The 13,963-nt window shown below is 43.9% G+C and overlaps 1 non-coding gene across 1 annotated transcript; it reads right to left on the bottom strand.

The window, feature by feature from the left end:
• Nucleotides 1-12,116: 12,116 nt before the first annotated feature.
• LOC115836420 lies at nucleotides 12,117-12,235 on the bottom strand. The gene has a single exon (XR_004031504.1). It is a non-coding gene; the product is annotated as a 5S ribosomal RNA (ribosomal RNA).
• Nucleotides 12,236-13,963: the final 1,728 nt, after the last annotated feature.

Genomic DNA, 13,963 nt, shown 5'->3' with positions numbered 1-13,963 from the left:
TTACTGCTAAAGAACTTACTCATGTAACCAAATACCACCTGTTCCAAAAAAAGCTATGGAAATAAAAAATAATAATAATTGTTTCACTATTTAAAAAAGTTATCTCTTCTAGTTACTTTTTTTTTTTAATTTTTTTTTTGACAGAGTCTCACACCGTAGCCCAGGCTGGAGTGTAGCGGTGTGATTTTGGCCTCCCAGATTCAAGTGATCCTCATGCTTCAGCCTCCCAAGTTGCTGGGATAACAGATGTATGCCAACACGTATGGTACTTTTTGTATATTTTGTAGAAACGGGGTTTTGCCTTGTTGCCTAGGCTGGTCTTGAACTCTTGAGCTCAAGTAATCTGTCTGCCTCAGCTTCCCAAAGTGCTGGGATTATAGGCATGAGCCACTGGACCTGGCCTCTTCTAGTTACTTTGAAATATATAATACTTTGTTACCAACTATAGTCAGCCGACTCTGCTATGGAACATTAGAACTTATACCTTCCATCTAACTGTATGTTTGTACCCATTGACCAACCTCTTTTCATCCCCACTCCCACTCACATACTCTTCTCAGTGTCTGGTATCTATCATTCTTTCTACCTCCATGAAGTCAACTTTTTTAGGTGAATGAGTACATGTGAAATTTGTCTTTCTGTGTCTGATTTATTGCAGTTAACATAATGACCTCAAGTTTCATTCATGTTGCTGCAAAATACATGATTTCATTCTTTTTAGTGGCTGAATAGTATTCCATTGTGTGTATAGACCATATTTTCTTCATCCATTCATCCATTGATTCTATTTCTTGGCTACTCTGAATTGTGCTGCAATAAACATTGAGTGCAGCTATCCCTTTAACATACTGATTACTTTTCCTTTGGATAGGGGCCCAGTGGATTGTATGGTAGTTCTATTTTTAGTTTTTCAAGAAAACGCCATACTGTTTTCCATAGCGGTTGTAGTAACTTACGTTCCCACCAACACTTTATAAGAATTTCCTTTCCTCTGTATCCTTGCCAGCATCTGTTATTTTTTATCTTTTTAGTAATAGCCATTTTAACTGGAATAAGATAATATTTCATAATGGCTTTAATTTGCATTTCCCTGATGATTCGTGATTTGAGCATTTTTTTCATATATCTGTAGGCCGTTTTTGTGTCTTCTTTTGAGAAATGTTTATTGATGACCTTTGCTCACTTTTTAATGGGGTTATTTGTTTTTTGTTTTTTTTTTGCTTTTGTTTTTTATTGTTGAGTTGTTTGAGTTTCTTACATATTCTGGATGCTAGTCCCTTGCTAGATGAATAATTTGCAAATGTTTTCTCTGATTCAACCGGTTGACTCTTTACTCTGTTGACTGTTTCCTTAGCTGTGCAGAAGCTTTTTAGTTTAAAATAGTCTCATTTGTCTATTTTTGTTTTCATTGTACTTTTGAGTTCTTAGCCATAAAATATTTGCCTAGACCAACGTCCTAATGTGTTTTCTCTCTGTTTTCTTCTAGTAGTTTTGCAGTTTTTAGTCTTACATTTAAGTTTTTATTTTGAGTTGATTTTTGCATATACTGAGAGAGAGGGGCCCAATTTTATTCATCTGCATATAGATATTCAATTTTCCCATCACCATTTATTGAAGAGGGTGTTCTTTCCCCAATGTATGTTCTTGGCACCTTTGCCAAAAACCAATTGGCTGTAAATTTGTGGATTTATTTCTGAACTCTCTATTCTATTCCATTGGTCAATGCTTTGTTTTTATACCAATATCATGCTGTTTTGGTTACTATTGCCTTGTAATATATTTTGAGGCACACAGTGTAATGCCTCCAGCTTTGTTCTTTTTGTTCAGAATGGTTTTGACTAGTCTGGATATTTTTTTATTCCATGTAAATTTTAGGATTGTTTTTCTGTTTCTGCGAGAAATGATGTTAGTATTTTGATAGAGATTACATTGAATCTGTAGAGTGCTTTGGGCAGTATGGTCATTTTAATAATATTAATTCTTCTGATCCATGAGCATGGGATGTCTTTCTATTTGTGTCCTCTTCTATTTCTTTCATCAGTTTTTGTAATTTTCCTTGTAGAGATCTGAAAGTACCTCATTTATAGAGGAAAATGTTCTCCAAGTTCAATGAATCCCAGGATATGTATGAGTATATTTTCAAATGAACCTAGTCTCAATGTGTATATAATGCATGATAAGCATGTTGTAATTATCTCTTGGAGAAACAAAAGTATCTAATTAGGTTGGCAGGTACCCAGAATTGGTGTCTTCTGAATTGGCCAGTGATAGTTAATGGATCTGATGCATCTTGAAACACTTAATTGGCATATGTGGAATCATCATAGTCTCAGAAATGATTATTGGCTTTGTTCTGATGGCTTTCAATTCCACATTCGTTTCAACTCCTCTATCAGAACACATATTTATTTATCTTTTCTGCATGTGTTCCCAGAATATTCTGTTTAGCAAAGAAAGAATATCAATAAATCCCTCTGTTTTAGTGAGTTTACCAAAGAGCAAAATAGCTGGTCTATTGGCCAAGAATTGTTGGTGTGATTTTTTTTGTAGTTCTTTTCAAGCATATTTTGCAGGGGTTGATTTCCAATTGTAAAAAAGTCTTGATTTTGAGTTAGCCACGAACTTGTGAACCCACATTACATAAAATCCTTGTATTTATACCAAGCTTTGAGATTTCTTAAGAATTTCCATATGCATTTTTGCATTTAATTCAATAATAAATACTGTGTGGCTATTGTTGATTCCTTTTTAAAGAAAAAGCAACGAATATACTTTTGAAAAAAATTTTCTCTGACTCTTGAAAATGTGCTAAAACTTTCAAAATGTGTGAAATAAATTATGCTAGCATTTCTTCACACTCACAACACAGAACATTCCTGATCACTGAAATAAGGAGAGTGTGTTTTTCCCCACCAAGGCATTCTCCAGTTTTCTGTGAACACTGACTGGGTGTCCTACAATTCAGTTCAGTTCTGACACTAACCAGAGTTACTGCAGACCCCACAGGTTAAGGGCTCAGTCCCACAAGGCTGCCCGTCACTTCAGACACCAATCTTAAATCACATGTTATCACCTTTACTTCTGACTGATAGCTACAAATCAGGGTTCCCACAACCCTTCCTTGGGTTCAATAATTTGCTAAGAAGGCTCACAGAACACAGGGAAACACTTGTTTACATTTATTGGCTTATTATTTACTAAAGAATACAAATGATGGAGACAGATAAAGAAGTACGTAGGGTAAGGTACGTGGGAGGGGTGCAGACCTTCCATGGCCTTTCCTGGTTTACCACCCTCCCAGCACCTTCACGTGTTCCCCAACCTGGAAGCTCTCCAAACCCCATAGTTCAGGGATTACTATGAAGGCTGCATCATGTAGTCATGATCAGTTATTAACTCAATCTCCCGCTCCTCTCCCTTTTCTGGAGAAAGAAAGGGAGGGAAAAAAAAGAGGATGAGAGGGTGGGACTGAAAGTTTCAAGCTTCTAATCATAGCTTGGTTTGTCTAGTCACCAGCCCTCATGCAGAAGCCCAGGAAAAGTCATCTCATTAGATCAAAAGATGCTCCTACCCCCCAGGAAATTCTGAGAAACCGGGAGCTCTGTGTCAGGAACTAGAGGCAGAGACTGTATATATATATATATATGTCTGTGTGTGTGTGTGTGCTTTTCATGGGTTGCACACACCTCCAGCTGGACCAGATCTGGGGGTCATAGAGCTGTTCAAAGTTTGAATAATTCAGGCTATTTCAGGTCAGCTTTGTAAATCAGGTCAGCTTAGTGATTTAAGTTCCTCAAAAGTTTAAGCTTTTCACCTATCTGGCTTCAGCTGGTTTCTTGTGCACACAACCACTATTGAGTATCTGTCTAGACAAAGTGTTTAACCTAAAGACTGAATGAGCAGCCTCTATCTACAGCCATCCCACTCTGAACATGCCTGATCTAGTCTGAATTAACAGCCTCTGTGCTCTACCCACCTAACTCTCTTTCAACTCCACGGTGGCTCCCTTGAGGCCATCTGACGCATAGCATTAAGTGGGAAGACAAAAACCTTAATTTGACTTTGCTGCTGGAGAGGCTCCTGTTGTCCAGCAGAGATAACCTAAAGGAAGTTGCTTGAAAAAGACATGTGGCCACAGGCTGTCACTTTGAAGTCACTGCTTATAATAATATTAGTTGGCACTGCAGAAGCAGTTGACGTTTTCAGCTGAGGAGGTCTAAATGACTCCCAGCGAATTTAGATTGCAAAACACAGGCATAAAAAGCCTCACTTTCATCTCTGCCTGTAGATAAACTAGCTATAATTGGACTTAGTTTCTCTCTTATAGGACTTTATTGAAGGTAGTCAGAAGTGACAACACAAGTAAGTATTCTAGATCTCTTACGGGTATGCCCTTGGCTGGGATGTGGTATAACTCACATACATCACATCCCAGCAGGGCTGAAACTGAGGTAATATGTGAAATACTCACCTCAGGTGCAAAACTTAAAGGGGCACAGAAAACGCCTCAGTAATCAAGATAAATAATATTTTAATGTGATTTTATTAAAAATAAAAATTAATGCAAAAAATATGATGAATGAAATATCAAAATTTTAAATAAAGACAGTATCAGTGTTGCTGATTTTTCCTTTTGCCTTTGGCTCCAATGTGCCTTGGCATGGCATTGCTCACAGCTGATGGTTTTGCTAACTATTTTGCAATTGAAATAATAGGAGTCACCAACTTTCCAAACTGCGATATTGAGTCCTCACTGCCTTTTGCTTCACAGCAAAAGTTTATTGAAATAAGCTATCTTCAGAATCCCATTCCTGGTGCTACATGATATATTAGAATTAGGTTCGGTTACACAGGCCAGAAAATCCAAAGTAGTAGGATCTTAAGCAAGACAGAAGTTTATTTCCCTTTCAGCTAAGTGTAGGCAGGCCAAGGTTGCTGTTGCAGCTCCATGATTAGCAGGGATCCAGGTTTCTTCTCTCCTAATTCTCCATTATCATCAATATGTGGCTGCCACCTTATGGTTCATAAATATTGCTTTAGCTCCAACCATTGCGTCTATAGTCTAGCCAGCATGAAGATAGAAAGTGGAAAAGAGGCGAAGCGCACCCACACTCACACCATCATTGTCTCTAAGGAAAGCTCCTACAAACTCTATATAACACATGCTCACATTCCATCTGCCAGAACTGTCAAAGCTAAGTCTAGCTGCAAAAGAGGCTGGAAAATGCAGTCTTTGTTCTGGGTGGCCATGGGCTCAGCTAAAAATGCTGAAATTAGTACGGAGAAAAGGCGATCAGATACTGTAGACAGCCAGCAGTCTCTTGGAAATCATGAAGGACTTGGTTGTATCCATTGCGTCAGCTTTGATGGGGCTCCTACCCAAAAGATCTACTCTTATGCTGGTCAGGCAATCACTGTCACTCCCGAATGTGTCATCACACTGTGCTTTGACCACAGTTTCCGTTCGTTAGCTCTGATTTAGATATATTAAGATCTACTATTGGCTACATTATTAAACCCCTGAGGTGAGAAAGAGATTTTGAAATACTAACAGATACTTGTTTTCCTCTCTATATATCTTCCTACCTATCAGCTAGCTATTTTTTTTTTTCTTTTGAGACAGCCTCACTCTGTCGCCAGGCTGGAGTGCAGTGGCGCAATCTTGGCTCACTGCAACCTCCGCCTCCCAGGTTCAAGTGATTCTCCTGCCTCAGCCTCCCGAGTAGCTGGGACTACAGGCGCCTGCCACCAGGCCCGGCTAATTTTTTGTATTTTTAGTGGAGACGGGGTTTCACCATGTTGGCCAGGATGGTCTCGATATCTTGACCTCATGATCCACCTGCCTCAGCCTCCCAATCATTTTTATTTTCTTACTTTAGAGAAGGGATAAAATAGTAGAATGCAAAAGACAAGAAAATAATTCTTGCCTTTTGGATTTCAAAACCATCAGACTCATGATCCATTTGGAAGACGATATCACCAGCCAGAACTAGACTCCCCACAATAGTTCCTCCCCATTTAGGCCTACATACATATTCCTGGACCGAGGGAAGGAGAAGAGTCAGAGAGGAAGCCAGAGGATTAGATGCTGCTATGAGTTCTGAAGAAGGGGCAGGATTGGTGGTTGGAGAGATGGAGATGGAATTACCTGGATAAGTTTAGGGTCTAAGAACAGGGGACACTTGTGTTCCTAACCCCCATGGAAGAGCCCAGAGGGCCTAAAAAAGGCCTGCCATGTCACGTTTCTGAGACGAAGAGATATTTGTATGGCATGTCCAGTGCATTCGTCAGGTTATGTATCTTTATATATGAGATTTACGCAGAATTGGCTCACTTGATTATGGAGGCTGAGAAGTTCTACAATCTGCTATCTGCGAGCTGGAGACCTAAGACAGCCAGTGGTATAAATTCCAGTCCAAGTCCAGAGGCCTTAGAAGCAGGTGAGCTGATAGTACAAGTTTTTGTCTGAGGGAAGAAGAGTGATATCCTAACTCAAGCAAACAGGCAAAGGGGAAATTCTCCCTTCCTCTACCGTTTTGCTCTATGCAGGCCCTCCATGGAATGTGCGATGCCCAGCCACCTTGGGGAGGACCATCTGCTTCACTCAGTCTACTGACTCAAATGTTAATTTCTCCCAGAAACACCCTCACAGACACACCCAAAATAATGTTTAACCAGATATCTAGGCACCCTGTGATCCAGTCAAGTTGACCCATAAAACTAACCATCACACCCAGACCAAAAAGTCTGTGTTTCCTGCAGACAGACTTTCTATTCTAAGTGCTGACAAGGTGCTGTGGAAGAGTTTGATCAGGGAGAGACAGAATGTGATGGACATTCAAAAATAGCACTAATGGTAGAAGCTTGAGCATGTTTAAATACTGCTGGGAAAGTCCATCCAGAGGAAGAGCTGAAAACCAAAGAAAGAAGGGGTAACTGAAGCAGATGCGACAGTCTGGGAAGGGGATTAGAACCTAGAAAGGGGGCCGGGCGCGGTGGCTCATGCCTGTAATCACAGCACTTTGGAAGGCTGAGGCAGACAGATCATCTGAGGTCAGGAGTTCGAGACCAGCCTAACAGGCTGAAACCCTTTCTCTACTAAAAATACAAAAATTAGCTGGGCATAGTGGCAGGTGCCTGTAATCTCAGCTACTCAGGAGGCTGAGGCAGGAGAATCGCTTGAACCTGGGAGGCAGAGGTTGCAGTGAGCCGGGATTGCACCAATGCACTCCAGCCTGGGCGACAGAGCAAGACTCCATCTGAAAAAAAAAAAAACAACAACCTAGAAAGGGGGTTAGTCTTGGGCAGAACTGGGAATAAGTCTTTCATTGCGATGAGAGGGTGGCAGAAAGAATGGGGCAGTAAATCCATAATTGGGATGGCAGGAGTTAGGTGAGTTCCCTAAGGAAGGGTATGCTGAGCAGAAGGCAGAAGCTTTTGAGGAGGGTGGAAAAGTTTGGAAATAACCAGTATGGAAAATGGTGGAGTGATGGCCAACTGCACACTAGAGTTTGGCAAGCCCAGGAGGAACTGAAGGAGGTGAGCATGAGAGGATGTGCTTTGTCCCCACCAGGCTCTGTGGCCAGGGACAGGTGTTGAAGAGGCAGACACTGCAATTATTGGAGAGTTGGTGTCTGTGGCAGGTGTGAAGGAAGCGCAGAGTAGAGCCCTGGTCCTCCAACTTGGCTGCACATAGGAATCACCTGGGGAACTTAAAAGATATACTGAGGCTTCAATCCCAATACAGACATTCAGGTTTAACTGGTCTGGGGTCCAAGTTTGAGGAGAACTGGGGTAGGGGATACTGGCAAATATGGCTGAAATTGATGGACCGTGTCTGAGCTAGGGCAGGAGGGGTAGGCAAGGGTGCAAGAAGGCAGGAAATAGAGGGGCTGAGAGTGGAGGTCTCAATCAATGGGAAAAGAGTTTTCCTGCGATGCCCCAGAAATGCAACTGTAGATACACTTCCCTCAATTTCCGGAGCTAAATTCTCCCAGGTATCTTCCATGTTTACCTGTGTAGACCTGAGGACATGCTCCATTTGCATTCCAAATAGATCTCTTTCTCAGCAGTTTATGTGGATTTTGTGTGCTTTACTTTACATGACAGTAAGAGCAAGAAGCCAAGAGCAATTCAGATTTTAGACATGGACATCTCCTTTCACCTTCTGAGAGATGGTGAGTGCTATGGACTGAATGTTGGTATCCACTCCTTGCCCCGTTCTTATGTTGAATTCTAATCCCCAATGTGTTGGTATTTGGAGATGGGGCCTTTGTGGAGGTGATTCGGTCATGAGGGTGGAGTCCTCATGAATGGGATTGGTGCCCCTATGAAAGAGAGAGCTCTCTGGTCCTCTTTCCACCTCGTGAAGATACAGTGGGAAGTTGGCAGTCTGCAACACAGAAGAGGGCCCTCACCAGAACATGGTGATACCAGCCCTCTGATCTTGGATTCCCAGTCTTCAGAACTGTAAGAAATAAATTTCTGTTGTTTATAAGCCACCCACTCTATAATACTTTGTTATGGGCAGCACAAACTAAGATGGCCAGACTCTCTTGGTGCCTTTGAGGGAATATGTTATTATCAGCAATGTTGTCTGAAGCAGTCTCTGATAAGGAATGCTGACCCACCAGGGACAAATACCCCTATCTTGAGCAAACTGTCATCCCTATCTCCCTGCCTTAAACCCTTTTTCAGGTGCTGCAACAGCATCGATCAGGCCATGGCAGGCAAGGGAGCCCTTTGAAGAAATGGCCAATGACAAGCTGAAGACATGGTAGGTGGAAAGTTTTTCATCACCAGCAGGGATGATACAAATTGTGTGGGCCTAGGGACAGCAGGTTTCAGATATGGTCATATTGTCTTTATTTATTATATGCTCCATTGATTAGAAATTGGATTCCAAACCCCTCAGGAAGTTGCCCTATTCCCTAGCTAGCTCTAGATCCAGCACTGCATGAGTGGTTCCACTGTGATAAATCAGTAGTTCTCAAACTTGAGTGTTGTCTTAGTCTGTTCAGGCTGCTATAAAAAAAATTGCCATTGACGGGGTGGCTTAAAAACAATAGAAATTTATTGCTCACAGTTCTGGAGGCTGGAAAGTCCAAGATCAAGGCACTGGCACATTTGATGTCCGGCGATAGCCTGTTCCCTGGTTCATAGACGCATAGGTTGCTGCATCCTCACATGGTGGAAGAGGCAAGGGAGCTCTCTTGGGCCTCTTTTATGTGGGCAAATCCCATTCATGAAGGCAGAGCCTCCCACCTCATAATACCTCACATTGGGGGTTAGGATTTAAACACAGGAATTTTGGAGAGATACAAATATTCAGTCCATAGCAAGTATGCATCAGAATCTTCTGTAGGGCTTGTTAGGGTATGGGTTACTGGACCCCAAACCCAGAGTGTCTGGTTTAGTAGGCCCAAGAATTTGCATTTCTAACAAGGTCTAAGGTGATGCTGATGCTGCTGGTCCAGGGACCACACTTTGAAAACCACTGCTGTTGAGAAAAAAAATGGCATTGAAAGGATGGGGAAGCAGAGAATGGAACATCTTCCATTCAAGGGGCCATCTCAGGAGGCCCTCTACATCCCAAAATTAATCCATCAAACCGTTGCATCAGTGACAGCATAGTTTTACATGTCAATATGTGATACTGCAGTTTCTTAGTCTCTAAAGTTAAAGGCTTCCTGGTGGTGATGACACGAGGACCAGGGGATTGCTGGGACAGGGCTAATGTGCACCTCACTCACAGCTAACCACTCATGAAGTGTCTCCATGGGCTGAACCCAGTCCTGGAGCTCCATGTATGTTATCTCTTTTATTCCTTACATGAAGCGGGTGGGGTTAAATCCCCATTTTGCAGTTAAGAAAACAGTGACACAAGCAGATGTAAGTAACTAGAGTGTGTTTGCAGGTGAGTCCTGTACCGCCTCTAGGTGTTGGCTTACTCCGGGAGGTGCCGTCCAGGATCTCTCAGCCAGTTAGTGGAGGAGTAGGCCTGCATGAGGCAGACTGACCCTGGCATCAGATCTCCTACCCATCTCCCCACCTGTGCTCACTCAATTGCTGCCCCTTCACTCCCTTTTACCTCACATTGGGGGTTAGGATTTAAACACAGGAATTTTGGAGAGATACAAAAGGAAGAATCTGTCAGGAAAATTCCTGGGAGAGGGGGAGCTGTGCTTCTGATGAAGGCAGCTGTTGCGTCCTAGTCTGCTCGCAACATGGTTGGTGGCACAGACCTTCCCACACCTCCATGCCAGATGTCTTAAGGATCAGCCCAAAGCTTAATGTCTCCAGGGATACCCACTTCCTTCCTAAGGGAAGATAGAGGTGCTTGAAAATGTAGGTTTTATTCTTATTCAGGTATGGTGAGGCCAACAGACCAGGAGATGATGGCCATTGAAGAGATAGTTTATTACTCACAGTTCCCAGGAGGAGGGGGCACACTGGGCCACACAGGGAAGCATCAGGTCAGTCAGGAGGCAGAGGGAAAGGGGGAAGCTGTGGGCAGAAGGCTTTATTGTGAGAAGGAACAGATGAGGCAGGCTTAGGATTAGCTGGCTTGGAAAATTTCAGCAGGCTCTGGGCCATAGAACTGCCTTAGTTGTCTGGTACCTGGCCCCGGAGTAACTGGGACTGGTAACTGGTGGCCTTGAGTGTGAGAGCCCAATAAAGGAGGTGGTTGGAAGTGTGGGCTCTGGACTGGTTGGCTTGAATGTGAAAGATGTGTTCGTAGGTGAATCCTGTACTGTCTCTAGGAACTGGCTAACTCTGGGAGGGGCTGTGCCTCTACCATCAGCCAGGCTCCAAGATGTCAAAATATCAAATACAGAATCTAGAACATTTGATTATTCAAGAGAGCTCATGCAAAGATGGTATTAGGAGCTACTTTTCCAATCAACAGCCTCCAATACTGTTTTCTCTCCAGAATCATCTATCAGGGAAGAGACTTAAAATCAGAAAGTAACAGAACAAAGAGGGCAGGCCACAGTTAGGTATAAGCAAGGGATTGGTCTTTCCTGGGGTGGACCTAAAGGGTCACAGCTTTAAAAGGATCCATTGTTATTAGAGTGTTAACAGTAGCATCTCACGTGTGAAGGTAGGGAAGAACGAGAAGAGGTCAGGGCCAAGATCCTGAAGGGGGCTGTGGACCCAGAGCCAGTCTCATAAATCCCAGGTCAGATTGTGTTGACTCCTGGGACTTTCTGTTCGTTTCCCCCCTAATTTCTCCTTTTTTTCAATTTACCCATGTGTCAGAAGCACCTGGGGAGCTCCTTGAAATTGCTGGGGCTGACCCCTGGCCACTGATCTGCATCAGAATCCCCTGGAGGCTGGTGAAGCACATTTCCAAGTCCCACACCCAGAACTCCTGATTCAAAAGGTCTGGGATGGGGCCTGAGAATTAGAGCCTGTTCCCAACACGTTCCCAGGTGATGCTCATGCTGCTGGTCTGCAGCCCCTGGTCTGCGAGCCACTGACCCAGGGATTCTAACTCAGTAGGTCTGGAGAGGGGCCCAGGTGGTTCTGACCTGGTGGTATTCTGAAGTCCACACCTGGAGAAACACCGCCCTGAGACTGAATTGTGTGATCAGCATTCTCACTGTGCTGCTGCCGTGCAAGCGAGAACTGGCCGAAGAGTTATTTGGTCAGCTTGAGCGACGCAGATCCTGAGAGCGCTCCTGGGGAGGCAACTGCCCGGGTGGAACGCCTCGTCAGAGCAGTGCGTGGCAGGCCCCCGTGGAGGATCAGTGCAGTGGCTGAACACCAGGAAGGAACTGGCACTTGGAGTCCGGACATCTGAAACTTGGTAAGACTGGTCTTTGGAACTTGCCCACTCCATTTGAGTGGAAGCGTGGCCTGATCACCCACAACGTTCCTGTACCGGCGCTTCGGTTTTTGTTTTTGACTTGACTTGGATTGCTTGATACTTTGGTTTTGGTTTGACCTGGCTTGGATTTCTGGATACTCTGATTTTGATTTTGATTCTGGTTTGATGTAAACTGAAAAAGTGTGTGTGTGCCCTTTTCACCCATTCTTTGTTTTGTGGTGTGCGTGTGGTGTGAGCGTGGTGTTTTGTCTCAGGGGAACATGGGTCAGACACGAAGTAGGCAAGCCTACAGCACCTGGTATTCCCAGGCGGTCTGCCATCCAAGTACTAACCAGGCCTGACCCTGCTTAGCTTCCGAGATCAGACGAGATTGGGCGCGTTCAGGGTGGTATGGCCGTAGACACGGCTGGAAAAGGCCAGATGGGCCCCCCAAAGTGTGGGGCCTAGCCCATGGGTCCCAGTTACCCGAGCCTAGGAGTTTTTCCGTGATGAAATATCATTCTGGGGTTTGTCACAATGTTAGAAACACAAAACTTGCGAGATCACCTGGCCTCATTTTGGGCTTGAAAAAAATGGGGTCGCCAAAGATATAAAAAGTGTCCCCAAACTGTTAGCCCTCCTGAGGTTAGAACGCCCTAGCCCTACCCCCAATGCCCAGCACTGTGGTAACTGCTTTAGTTCCAGAAGTACAAAGTTTCAACATCCAAGGTATAAGGGTGACCCCTCTGTGAGACATTTACTCTTCTAAGAAAACTTACTTCCTCACTCTTCAAAAGCTGCTTGGGAAAACTCAGGCAATGATGAAAGTGAGCACCAACTTTAAACTTCAGCATGTCCCCAGGTTTCTCTCATTTGTCACATCAGCTAAAATCTTACAGGGAATTTTTTTTTTTTTTTTTTTTTTTTTTCGAGGAGAAAACTAACTTTGTTTTAGCCCGGTGATCTATAAATGCAAATAGTGGATTGGAGTCAATTTCCAGTGTGGAGAGAGTTGAGTGATACAAATGCTAAATGGAAAATCCACTTTCCAGTAGCTTTCTGTAGCTGGACAAATTCATAATTTATTCTCAGATAGCTGGACTAGCAGACTCGCAACAGGGAGCGTCATGCCCAAATGCATTTGTGCAAGGAATCTGAATTTCAAAGGACAGCTTTGCCTGGAGAGACACCACCCAGAACAATGTGGGTTTAATTAAGGTTTGGAGCGGCGCTTTGTTCACGTGGGGTTGATAGGACGGCTCCAGGTAAGATTTTATTTGGTAATAGATTATTGACCAATGGCAGGCAAGGGTGGCTGGTTTGCATATTTTACTATTCATGACCTTGGGACTGAAGGAATCAGAACGACAGTAGCCGATATCTCTGTCAGCCTGCTGTTTCTGGAGGGAAAGGCAGTTTTGTGGGTGGATAAATAGACCTCTTTTGTGTTGCCTTTTGCACCTGGACCTGATGTTCTGTTAAAGCCAAGTGTGAGAAATACTTCTCTGAAGCAAAGGGCACGCTTGGGTGAGATTAATTAACCTGAATACCAAAGATCTACTGTGGTACCAAGATAAGGAGCAGCGGGCAGACCCTGCCCAAACAGAAGCAGAGTGAAGTCCTGGAGGGCACAGCTGTGCTCTGAGAAGGCCGCAGGCTCCTTAGCATGAGTCAGTCACCGTTGGTTTGCACCCAACACAGAAAGGGGTCTTGAGGAATCCCAGCACATCACAGCCAGCCACGGGCCAGACTGAGTTGGGACAATAACAAGATTCTAGGGTTGTGGGTGCTGGGCAGTACCTTACCTGCTTGCCTAGGTGAAAAGGATACCAGGAAGAGCTTTGCAGGGTGAGGCTTTCTGGAATAAATGGAGTCATAAAAGATGCTATCAGAAGAAAGGGATAAGGCAGAGGTGCAGCTTGGTAGGATGGGGTGCAAAGAAAAATCCATTTCTGCATTCCTTTTTCCACTGACATTTCCTTCCCAGCTGCCCCACCCCCAGCCACACACAAACAGAACAAAACAACTTCTGGGGCCCAGTGGTTACTCCCCATACCTTCCTTCTAAAATTGCTCTCCTTGGCTGGGCACGGTGGCTCACGCCTGTAATCCCAGTACTTTGGGAGGCTGAGGTGGGCAGATCACTTGAAGT

Source organism: Nomascus leucogenys, chromosome 8 (assembly GCF_006542625.1).
Source record: "Nomascus leucogenys isolate Asia chromosome 8, Asia_NLE_v1, whole genome shotgun sequence".
Taxonomy (NCBI): domain Eukaryota; kingdom Metazoa; phylum Chordata; class Mammalia; order Primates; family Hylobatidae; genus Nomascus; species Nomascus leucogenys.
This window is presented reverse-complemented; position numbering and strand designations above follow the sequence as displayed.